Here is a 12,026-nt window from a genome sequence, read left to right as displayed (position 1 = left end):
GATCTACTTGGGGAGGCTGTTCAACCCTAAATTCCGTGCAGTCAATAATGACTCGACAATTACTGTAATTTCTTTTAAATGCTGGAGACATTGTTTCTTGAACATTTTCCTTACTAGGCCAGAATATGAAATGTTTCGTACGCAGTGCCAGTTGCATAAGCACGGTCGTAAAAATACGTGGAATTGTTGTCCTGTGAACACACTCAAAGCAGAATAGGACAGTCCGATTTTCATTTTCATTAGGAAAATGAATAATCTGGTTTCTTTACATAATTTAGAAACGTTACAGTTTGGTAATAACGCAAGACAAAGACGTTGAAGTTCACATGTGTTAAATCACGCATTTGTGTATTGTTCCTTATGGAACTGTAGCCTTGGAAACCTAGACCCTTGATGTCTGAATGATGGTCTTCCGTTCCACACATTTTATCATGTTTCGTAATGTCCCCTCCCAGACCGAAATTAAGTGGAATACATGCTTGTGTATTTACGTCGTTTTCACTTATTGAACAAGAAAACATGGAGTCTGAACAATGAAATTCAGATGCATCTGTTCCCACGAATCCATCCTTGGTTATGTTTCTTGGGCAAACTGTACTTGAAAATTTTCCGTCTGATTCTTCCTTTTCTAATCGCTTGAGTTGTCAGTACTGGATCCCGGCGACACATTCCTCTTCTTGGATTCATCCGGAAATATTGTCGGAACTTAGGCTGGACTTAGTGGGCAGAGTTACCAACTTAGCGGATTTTCCGCTAAATTTGGCGGAATTAGAAGACTGTCGGCGGAGAAATATATCATTTAGCGGACAGCGGAGTTTTTGGAGGAATTCTAGATTTATTATAGCGGAATTTAGTGTTTTATCCATTTTACGTTCTTTTTTAATTTGTACTCCGGTCTGTCTCCGAGCTATTCCGTATTTCTTGACAGGAGCTAGCAGTCACATGAGGAAAACATGTTATTTGTATTATTTTGATGTTATGAGATTATGGTATCATAAATTTGTAATGCGTGGGGAAAGGGTACTTATCTCTTAGCTGACGAATTATGGCAGATAATGAAACTGTGAGAGTGTAGCATTTATATTTATGCTATGAAGGAAGACCGTTTAATGAACTGGCCTGTTCTGTGTGTGGCCCTTGGGGTAGGGAATTCACCTAGTTTGCACCCGGCACTAAAACGCCTACAAGTTTTAGCTGGCCGGCTCGCAGGCAGGGGGTTAATCCCAGTGAAACTCACAGATCAGGTGAGTGCAGATATTTACTTTTTTAAAAATTATTATTATTATTATTATTATTATTATTATTATTATTATTATTATTATTGTTACGGAGTTTTGTGGATTTGCAGAGGATAAAGAAGGTGCTGGCTGGAATAGGTCTCAACTACCGAAGCATGAAAGCTGAATTAAAATTTTAACAAGGTTATATTTTCAAAACTTAACAATGGTAGTATAGAATTTTGACAGCAAATAACAACAAGTTACATCAGAAACACAATTTACTGGGCTACGGCCCGAATTCATTAACTCTCGAGCTCTCAGCTCACAATCACAGAGCTACAGGGAAGAAAACCCCTAAGTACAAGGAGCACTTGCTCCTAATTACAATGTTAAAGAAAAGAGCAGAACCGCTCTCGATATTACAAGCCTATCAAAGGCTACAACAACCTTCACTTAAGACTGCCCTCAAGGCACACCCAAAAACAGGGGTATTTAATACCCAACCTACAGGGCCTTTACATGAGGAAAACAAAATGTCGGGTTAATTAAATGGCCCAGAAAACCAAATTGACTGGAGGCGTAGTTTGCACTACTACATGAAATTGCCTAAAACCTAGGTGGCACTCGGCCAGTTATACAGGGGCTAATCCCATACTAGGGAGGTGACACGTATGAGAAAATTTTACCACATAAAAGAAGAGAAGAACGGTTATGAAAACGTAGTCACCTCCTTTTTACAAAAATGAAGGGGAGTTCGAGAGGGATAAGCACTCTCTATCCCCGCTTTACAGACTTGTACTTTATAGATAGACAGAAAAGAATTTACATTTTAAAAGGTCGGTTACATATTAAAGGTTTCGAACCTTCCCCGAGAGTTAAACTGCTGAGCTAGCTAGAAATGAAGATGTTAACAGGCCATTACCTTGTAGAAGAACTGCTGCTTGAAGGAAGAGGCGCTTCCCGCCCCCTGCTACATATCCATACACAAAGAAAGATGTTACTGAAGTGGCCCCGACCCCAGAAAATCAGCAGTTTATATACCCTCGTGGAACATTCGAGACCTTTCATGAATGGTAACACCCGCCCACAAGCATTTATTGGTCAGCCAAAGATTACATGTCAAAACTGAAGAAGAAAACTAGGATTGGTGGAAAATTAATTTAGAAAATTCATGATTGGTTACATTCAAAACGGGCGGAAAGAACTGATTTATATTGCCAACCCCCCAAACCACAGAACAAAATTTAGTAAAAATAAAACTTAGGAATACAATATTTCTTCAAGAAGGTTCATTCCATAGCACCAGAGTGCACAGGTATAGTTTTTATGTAGTGACATCTAGAAGAGAATGTCCACACTTCTTGCTACAGAGCAAACAAAAACACCTCGAAACTCACATAGAGCCATCTACGGAGAAACAGTAGAATTAATACAGTTTTTCAAAGTTCGGGCTTTCTCCTGTAGAGTAGATTAAATTAGCGCAATATTTGAACTAGCAACGTGGAGGTGTACCGCCCGGTACAGACCTCCCCCCCCCCCCCCCCCCAAAAGTCCTTCCAAGGGATGACACCGAAGAAAACAAAATTTTTGCTTTAAAACAAAGTCCAAGTTTTGCAAAAGAAAAATTTAACAGAGTAAATACCCATTTTTTCAGAAGTTAGAGATCACTTGATAGGTTTGATATCAATTTTTTAAAATTTTGTAGTAGATTTTGATGAAAGGTCGCTAGGTTCGTAGGAGTTGAATTCAAAAAAAACTTTAATTCTTGAAGAGGGAAAAAAACTGTTTAAAGTCCACCAAAAGTTGATCGAATCAGTAACCTCAATCTTATATTCGATAAGGTCAGTAACGCCAAGAGTATCGGAGAAAACATCTGGAAACGACTGACACAGCTTACGAATACTCTCTGCCTGCTCCTCAGGTAGATGTCTAAGATCTAAGAACATCTCATCCTGGGTAGGCGAAATAGATGAACATGACACAGAACTACATTTCAATAAGGGGATTTTACAATTAGCAGCAAATTTGAATGTGCACGACTTACTCTGAAGGTCGAGCAATAGACCAGAGTGAGACATGAAGTCTGCTCCCAATATAATGGGGCAAGACAAGTGCTTTGCCACAAACAGTTTAACCTTCCAAGTAAAGTTAGAAATACGAATTTTGGCATTTAAAGAACCTAAAATTTCTAAAGGAGAAGAATTAGCCGAAACATATTGAACCAAAGTCGAACAAAAATTAGGAAGTTTGCAAACAGTTTTCAATTTAGAGTACCATTCAGCCGAAATAATAGAACAAACACTGCCAGAATCTAATAGAGCAGTTACAGGCTCATTATTCAATTCAATCTTAAGAAATGGAACAGGTGCGGGGGTATCCGCGCAATCTAAGACATTCTTTAGGGCCTTCAAAAGATGAATGCGAAGACTGAGTTTTCCTTGGGACTTCGGCGGTTTTACTTGGGGCTGAGCCTCGGAAAGAGGGGTTAGTCGACTCAGCCGAAGCCATTAGTCACTTGTTATTTTTGGCATTGGTGGAAATTGCACCAGAAGTTGAGCAGGAGGGGGTGCTATTCGAATTTGGGCAATTCTTGGCCATATGGGAAAACGCGCCGCATCTAAAACAGCCTTGAGATGACCCTGCTCCATTCCTCGTCCCACTAGATTTAATCAAGGGACATTTATTGCGAAGATGTTCAGGAGACCCACAAGCATAACATTTACGGGGAGTGACAGGTAGGCGAGGTGAAGGCCGAAAACTACTAGAGGATGGAGGGGGTTCCATCGCGACACGCAAGGTATCGGCATATCTAACTCCTTCGGCTGAAACAGCCATAGCCTCTAACTCGGCAAAAGTTTGCGGACGCGACGCAAAACACAAGTATGATATGTAAGGGGGTGAAATTCCTTCCACAATGGCTTGAACGATTTGATCTTCGGGAAAATGAAGGGCGAATACCCTAGTATAGAATTTGATATCTTGAATGAAGTCCACCAGATTTTCATCCAGACGCTGTACTCTATAATAGTACTTCTGAATTAGAGATGACCTAGCTCGAGCCGGAATAAAATTTGCCAATAAATGGGCGTGGAAGTCTTCTATGGATGACTGTTCAGCAATTGCCCTAACTATCTTGTCTGAGAGAACACCAATTGCATAGGGATAAATGATCTGCAGAATTTGACACGGAGAAAGAGAAAAAACAAGGGCATGATCCTGAAACTCAACTAAAATCCTTAAGAATGAAATTACGTCACTGGTGGAGTTAACCGAAAACTTAGAAATACCCCTGAGCAACATTGCTAATGGATGAGGCAAATTGCTGAACCCTGGTGACATAGTAGGTAAAGGTTTAAGTGGCGAAGAAGCTAATTCAGAACGTGCATTATTCAAAGAGGTACGTCGTTCCGATTCGTTGTCTAATGGAGCAGAGGTTTGTTGAGCTCCAACAGATTTAGTACTTTCTTCCCCGGTGGGAGAACGCTCCTCGCTGACAACGTTTACCAGAGTGGGATTATCGGTTTTGGGAGGCACTGCCCCCGTTAACAGTAGGCCAACCTTACTGGATAAATCGGAAAGATTTTCAAGGACGGCACTAGCCTCCTTCTCTTGAGTATCATTCAATTTAAGAGACAATAGATCACTCACCCTATTGGAAAAATGGTACAATCTAGCTTGTACACGTTTAAGTTGATTAGGTGATGGATCACCCCCTTCAAAAAAACTAACTACTGATGCTAGCTCAGTAGCATTATCAGTGATCGTGGAGAGAGCGTCATCGATCTCCTTTTCTCCCAAGGTCGGGATGGTAATAGGCAAATCAAGGCAGTCTTTTAGCTTATTAGTATCTAACGCAACCGTGCCTCCAGATTGAACATTTCTAATGGTTAATTCGTAAATTAACTCCTCCTTGCGCAAATAGCCGGGATGGAGGACATCGCGAGGACCGGGCATGATGACAGAAGAATACCAATTTGGAAAAATCGAAAAATGCCAGCGACAGAGAAAATTGTTAGAGTTCAAACCAAAGCAATCTTTAGCCGTCAAAAGGGGCTAAATTGAGACCCATTCAACCACGCTCTGCTACCACTTGTTACGGAGTTTTGTGGATTTGCAGAGGATAAAGAAGGTGCTGGCTGGAATAGGTCTCAACTACCGAAGCATGAAAGCTGAATTAAAATTTTAACAAGGTTATATTTTCAAAACTTAACAATGGTAGTATAGAATTTTGACAGCAAATAACAACAAGTTACATCAGGTACACAATTTACTGGGCTACGGCCCGAATTCATTAACTCTCGAGCTCTCAGCTCACAATCACAGAGCTACAGGGAAGAAAACCCCTAAGTACAAGGAGCACTTGCTCCTAATTACAATGTTAAAGAAAAGAGCAGAACCGCTCTCGATATTACATTAAATTTCTACTCACCATGTAGAATATCTAGCGTTGTTGTTAGATTCAATTTCCCATAAGGAAGGAAATAATCCTACAAAGGGAACACACCACTCATTTCTGAGTCACTATTGGCATTTTCATCGTCTGTTGATGTTTCACTCTAGCCTGACCCTAAAGAGATAATAGTCTTCACCATAATCATCTGTGAGACTCTCTTTCTCCCAAGCTTTAATCATGACCGAGGACGACGGCGGCGCTCTCGAGCGCAGCGACGGCGCGACCCCAGTTGGAAAGCGGTACTTTACGAAGTACACGCAGACCAACAAGGCCGCCAACCAGGATCGTCGACCACCTACCAAGGCGAAGTGGTCGCAGACGCAGGCCTACCAGGAGGGGCCTGTAACCCGGGCGCAAACCAGGAGACCGCCAGTGATGGTGGATGGCAGCACGGCAGTGGGCAAGGACGCCCCTTGGCGTGCTGAGGCCGCCGTCCAGGCCCTGCCAGCCAACATGTCGTTCGAGATGCAGACCTCGATGTGCGCCCCACAGGACAGGGAACGCAGTCGAGTGTTAGCACTGACCGACGCCGCCGCCAGCCAGGAGGAAGAAGCAGATGGCAACGCAGCGGAACCACCAGCCACCCCGGGGTCACCAGGTCGGGAGGAGGGCCACCAGGACGAGGCCTCCTCCCCAGCCGAGAAGCAGCCCCAGGGAAGAAGAAGAAGACGACGACGCCGCACCAGGAAGCAGAAGGCGATGCTGGCTCATCAGGAGAGGACCGCCCAGCCGCAACCCAAGACTGCTCCCAGGACAGCAGCCGAACGAGGAACCAACCAGGAGAGGACCTCAGCGGGTAGCGGCAGTCAGGTGAGAGTAAAACGTAACCCTCAGCAGCTCTTGCAGTGTTTCCGCTGTCTGAGGTGGGGCCACCGTCAGGTCAGCTGTGGGCTCGAGGTGAGGTGCAACCGCTGTGGTGGTGATCACCACTACACGGCCTGCGCAACACTTAGGGAGGAGCCGGTGTGCGCCAACTGCTCGGCGGGCTTGGCCTCATTCTCCGGGATCGGAGACTGGGTACGAGGTACCCCAAGGAGGTGGAGCCGTGCGACAGGCCCTAGTGGTACTCGACGCATGGCTCCACAGCCGGCAAGGACCGAGCTAGTCACAGCAGTGCCCAGACGGACTGATCCCCAGATGATGGAATGGCGAGGAATAGGTTTATGTTTTGTGCATGTTACCTGTTCCTAACTAACACAACATCTGGTCTTTTTCCAGCCCACATCCTTGCATGTGCTATCAAAAGATGTCAGGTTTTACATGTAGGCTCTTTCTTCTTTCTGCCATGTGGTTTTTCCCTGACCCTTCAATACCATACTTCAACACCATATACCTAACACAATCTCGCCTGGTAACGTGTCTGACATGGAAACAGGCAGATACTCCCACCAAGGTAGCTAGAGTAGGGTACGGCCACACTTGCGGGAAGAAGACGCTGCGGGACAACGGACAAGGCGCGTCTTCAAAGTCTCCCGCTCGAGAATGGGCCGGAGTCCATTTTCTTTGCGTGTTTCCCGCTCTCCCGCTCAGCAGTGCTTGGCCACACTTGCGGGAAGAAGACGCTGCGGTTTTATTCGTGTTTAACACGTAGGAGAATGTTAGACAGTGAACTGATAATTTTGGACGTACAAAGGTACCCATGCCTTTACGACACCTTAATGTCAATGCGAGTTTTTCTTCCTCAGGAATACATTCCCGCAGCTTTGTGTTTCATTTGCTGATAGCATTTTTCAACATACAGAAAAGCAGTTCAATTGAGATCACGGGCATTCTGTAATACTCAAAAAAAATATCTTGGTTGTCTTTTAGTTTATTGTGTAAGAGCACAAATTGTCCATTTGATGACCTCTCACTTAATACAGGATGGATCCAATGTTTTCTTTGACGCTGACGCTGACGACGAAGAACAACCAAGCACATAACACAACAACGGAATTATTATTTAAAAATGGAATGCCTTCCATATGAAGAGCAATGGCGATGTTTTGCTACTCACAATATACAACCAAACCCAAACCCCATTGCACTACAGCCCTTGAAGTGCCTTGGCCTAGCAAGCGACCGCTGCTCAGCGCGAAGGCCTGCAGATTACGAGGTGTCGTGTGGTCAGTACGACGACTCCTCTCGGCCGTTATTCTGGCTTTCAAGACCGGGGCCGCTATCTCACCGTCAGATAGCTCCTCAATTCTAATCACGTAGGCTGACTGGACCTAGTACCAGCCCTCAGGTCCAGGTAAAATTCCCTGACCTGGCCGGGAATCGAACCCGGAGCCTCCAGGTAAGAGGCAGGCACGCTACTCCTACATCACAATGTAAAACACACTAATATAATCACGCCGTACAAATACGCAAGTGTGGCCACGTGTTGTCGTCAAGCTGGGTGAAAAACACGCAGTCCCGCTGCGGGAAAACACGCAAGTGTGGCCGTAAAGAGGTAGGGATCACGCGCAGGTCTCCCCCACCACGCTTGGCCGTCGGTGACGTCAACGTGAACCCTCAGCGGCTTGTATGAGGTAGGCTAATACCCTGCTGTACGCTATTCTGTTTTAGCCACAAATTAGAGATAAGAGAACTTCATTGGTATTTTAACATCACCTCAGGAAAGGCATTGCACTTCACTATTGCAGTAGAGTAATAATAGGAGATCGAATACCAGTGGCGGTGGGCTCTCAAGAGCACATGAGCACGTTAACACCCAGTTCTAACGCATATTCACGCATTCATGGATACCGGTAATTCAAAATTTTATCCTTCTTTTTTGCGACCTGATTTAGTCAATCGATCGAAAGCATTCGACTTATATCGAAGCTCCGTTACACTGACAGCTGTTAGTTTCGACTGACAATGCCACGGAGCACACTGGATAATTTGCTACAAGCCTTAATTCTATACGCATGCGCATGGAGATTACGTCATGGTTTATGCACATATATCTCCATAAGCGAGGAGCACGGTACGGAATGTGCCTTTCCTTCTACAACCACACCAAATACAGTAGAGACAATACACGACACTGAGCGAGATATCGAGGGACAGCTATTGGAGCTCACTCTAGCGGATAGACCTGAACGGTACTGATTCTGTCATAAGAGCACGTGTATTTTTGTGTGAGGTTTTTGGTGTTATTTATGCGTTTTCAGTGAGTTGACATAATTAAATAGTAGCATGTGTCATTTCTTGATATCTCCTCTCAACATGAGGGGAAAGGTATGTGCTGTGTTTGGCTGCAGTAATTAAAAAGTAGAGAAAAATGCGCGCTCGTTCTTCAGGTTCCCTCGTGACAAGAACATGTAAGTAATATTGTGTTTGCATATATATTCTTCCAGTGACAGATTTTTATAGTACTTCATAATCCTCTAACCTGCTCGACCCATGTTTTAACGGGCTTAAAATATAATACGCATATTTTATTGTATAGTGCAGCAGTTAACCTTCAATACCGATGTGTTGTTGTAGGTGTGATCTGTGGGTTTTGAAATGTCACAGAAGCGATTTGGGTAAAGTGTACAAGAAAGAAGGGACGTTACGCTTGTATAAGAATTATAAGATCTGTTCAGATCATTTCCAGGCCAGCGACTTTAAAAATCCTCGACTATACAGCCAAGGGTATGTTACATTTTTAATCTAATTGTACGTAAATATTCCTCAAAGCATCACTATCGACAACATTTTCAAACTTTTCTTTCTTTTATCCCTCTTCTCAGATTAAAGCCGGGATTTTATAGATTTTCTTTCTGTTAGTAGGCTTCATGTTAAGAGGAAAATTGTCCAGCTATTAAATGTTAATTCATTGCATCATATGTGTAAGGAATGTGCCGATATTTTTATTGACAAATGTCTTAATGTGATGATACATTGTTTTTAAATGAGGAAAAAAGACAAATCCAACCGTAAGATTTCAGGCAGGTATGCTAAAGCTAAAAAAGTAATGCATAAATGAAAGCTCAAGCCATTTCACAGCAGTCCATTTCACACCTTGTTTATATGTCTAATTTCAGTCTTTGAATAATAACCTTTTAAATAATTCTTTATTCATTTATCCAGAATTGCTTTAGCAACTTCGAAGTTAATATCTCAATACCACTGTCTTTCTAGACGTAATTTATTTATCCATTTCCGTATATACATTTCCATTGATATTTGAATTTAGCGCGATTTGTTCAGGTCAAGTCACTAGGAGCGCCACCGTCGAATTGTCTCCCATTTTAGCAAGGCGAAATCCGTAAGTGTCGTGTATTGTCTCTACTGTATTTGACCACACTCAAACCAGAGATAGTATTACAATTGACCACAAGGGTACGCCACCTCCTCTGTTACTGTTGGCCACAGCTCCCAGAAGTTACTATTGCATTACATCGCCGGAAGATTTCGCCAGTAGGTAATTCTGAACAGGTGCTCGTAATCACGGGATCAGAAAGCCAGAGCCTTAACCTCAGCCAAAGCCTGAACGACTCAGGCCGGCAGTCGTAATTTTAATCTTCTTGTACACTCAGAAATTAGTCTCGGAAAAATGTATCCTCGGTTATAGTATGAGTAGAGAAGCTACCGTACAAGGAACTTTTAGTGAAATGATTTTGTTCGTATTTGCATTCTACTTTGGTATATTTGAGACGTGAACACAAATTTTGTTGTGAACCCCTTGAAAATTTCGTCACGAGCCGTCACTGTCGAATACAGTGTGAATCCAGCAGCGTTTCTGAAGTATTTCGATCTGTATAAAAGGTTGTAACAATGCTAAGACTGTGATCGCAGTCCATATGTTCATGTTCATGTTCTCAACACCCCTATGATAACAATAACAAGGGGCTCTAATTGTTACAGACTCGAACATTAAAGCTTGATGACTGCAAGAAATATGTCCGTTGTTACAAACAATATTGGGAAACTATATACACTGTCGTCCGCCTCTGAGGCCCGGGTTCGATTCCCGGCTCTGCCACGAAATTTGAAAAGTGATACGAGGGCTGGAACGGGGTCCACTCAGCCTCGGGAGGTCAACTGAGTAGAGGTGGGTTCCATTCCCACCTCAGCCATCCTGGAAGTGGTTTTCCGTGGTTTCCCACTTCTCCTCCAGGCGAATGCCGGGATGGTACCTAAATTAAGGCCACGGCCGCTTCCTTCCCTCTTCCTTGCCTATCCCTTCCAAACTTCCCATTCCTCCACAAGGCCCCTGTTCAGCATAGCAGGTGAGGCCACCTGGGCGAGGTACTGGTCATACTCCCCAGTTGTATCCCCGGCCAAGAGTCTGAAGCTCCAGGACACTGCCCTTGAGGCGGTAGAGGTGGGATCCCTCGCTCAGTCCGAGGGAAAAACCGAACCTGGAGGGTAAACAGATGATGATGATGATGATGATGATGATGATGATGATATACACTGTCAACAACACAAACAGTAAGTGGCAGGAAATGACAAATTCCACGTTAACATTACATAGGCCATATAAATTAATGAGCCTGTATATTAACATTAGCCAACGGCCGTAGCCGTGTTGAAACACCGGATCCCGTGAGATCTCCGAAGTTAAGCAACATTGGGCGTGGTGCTTTTGGTGGGGGGGGGGTAAGGGAATGGAGGAGCGGAAAGGAACTGGCCACCCTACCGCACGTAAACTCCGGCTTCGGACCTGCCTTCGGGCAGAATAACCCTTACCTTACCTTACTATATTAACATTCTTAGCAGTGGTTTCATATTCAACATAAAATTGCCTTTCATATAAAAATAACAGGTATGTTATACACAAAGAATAAATACATACATACATTATCATTATAGACTGGTATACCTTTCAGCGTGAATTTACTAAACGTCGCCACAATCCTCGATTTGCAACTAGTATTGTGGCATCATTTAGTTCTATAGCTCTTATCTTTAAATCGTTAGAAACCGAGTCTAACCATCGTCGTCTTGGTCTACCTCTACTTCTCTTACCCTCCATAGCAGAGTCCATTATTCTCGTAGGTAACCTATCCTGATATAATGCTGATATAAAAAAAGATATCAAACACACTTATCCATAGCATCAGTGGTATTTCTTTGCTTTTCTTCTTTCTTTATCGGTATCGTATTAACTGAAACTCGGTCTCTAGAATGTCTTACTTTTGTTTAAAGCATCCATTCGAATAAAAGAACGGCTTCTCACGAAGCAACTTGCAAGCCCATAAATTTCGAGGAATTTCTTCTTCAGGATATCCGTAAGGTTTGTGATGATGTTAGAACCCTCTTTCACTTCTTTCCCGTGGTAAAACAAACTGCCGAGCTCGATAGCTGCAGTCGCTTAAGTGCGGCCAGTGTCCAGTATTCGGGAGATAGTGGATTCGACCCCCACTGTCGGCAGTCCTGAGGATGGTTTTCCG

Source organism: Anabrus simplex, chromosome 14, assembly GCF_040414725.1.
Source record: "Anabrus simplex isolate iqAnaSimp1 chromosome 14, ASM4041472v1, whole genome shotgun sequence".
NCBI lineage: Eukaryota > Metazoa > Arthropoda > Insecta > Orthoptera > Tettigoniidae > Anabrus > Anabrus simplex.
Note: the sequence above shows the minus strand (reverse complement) of the source record.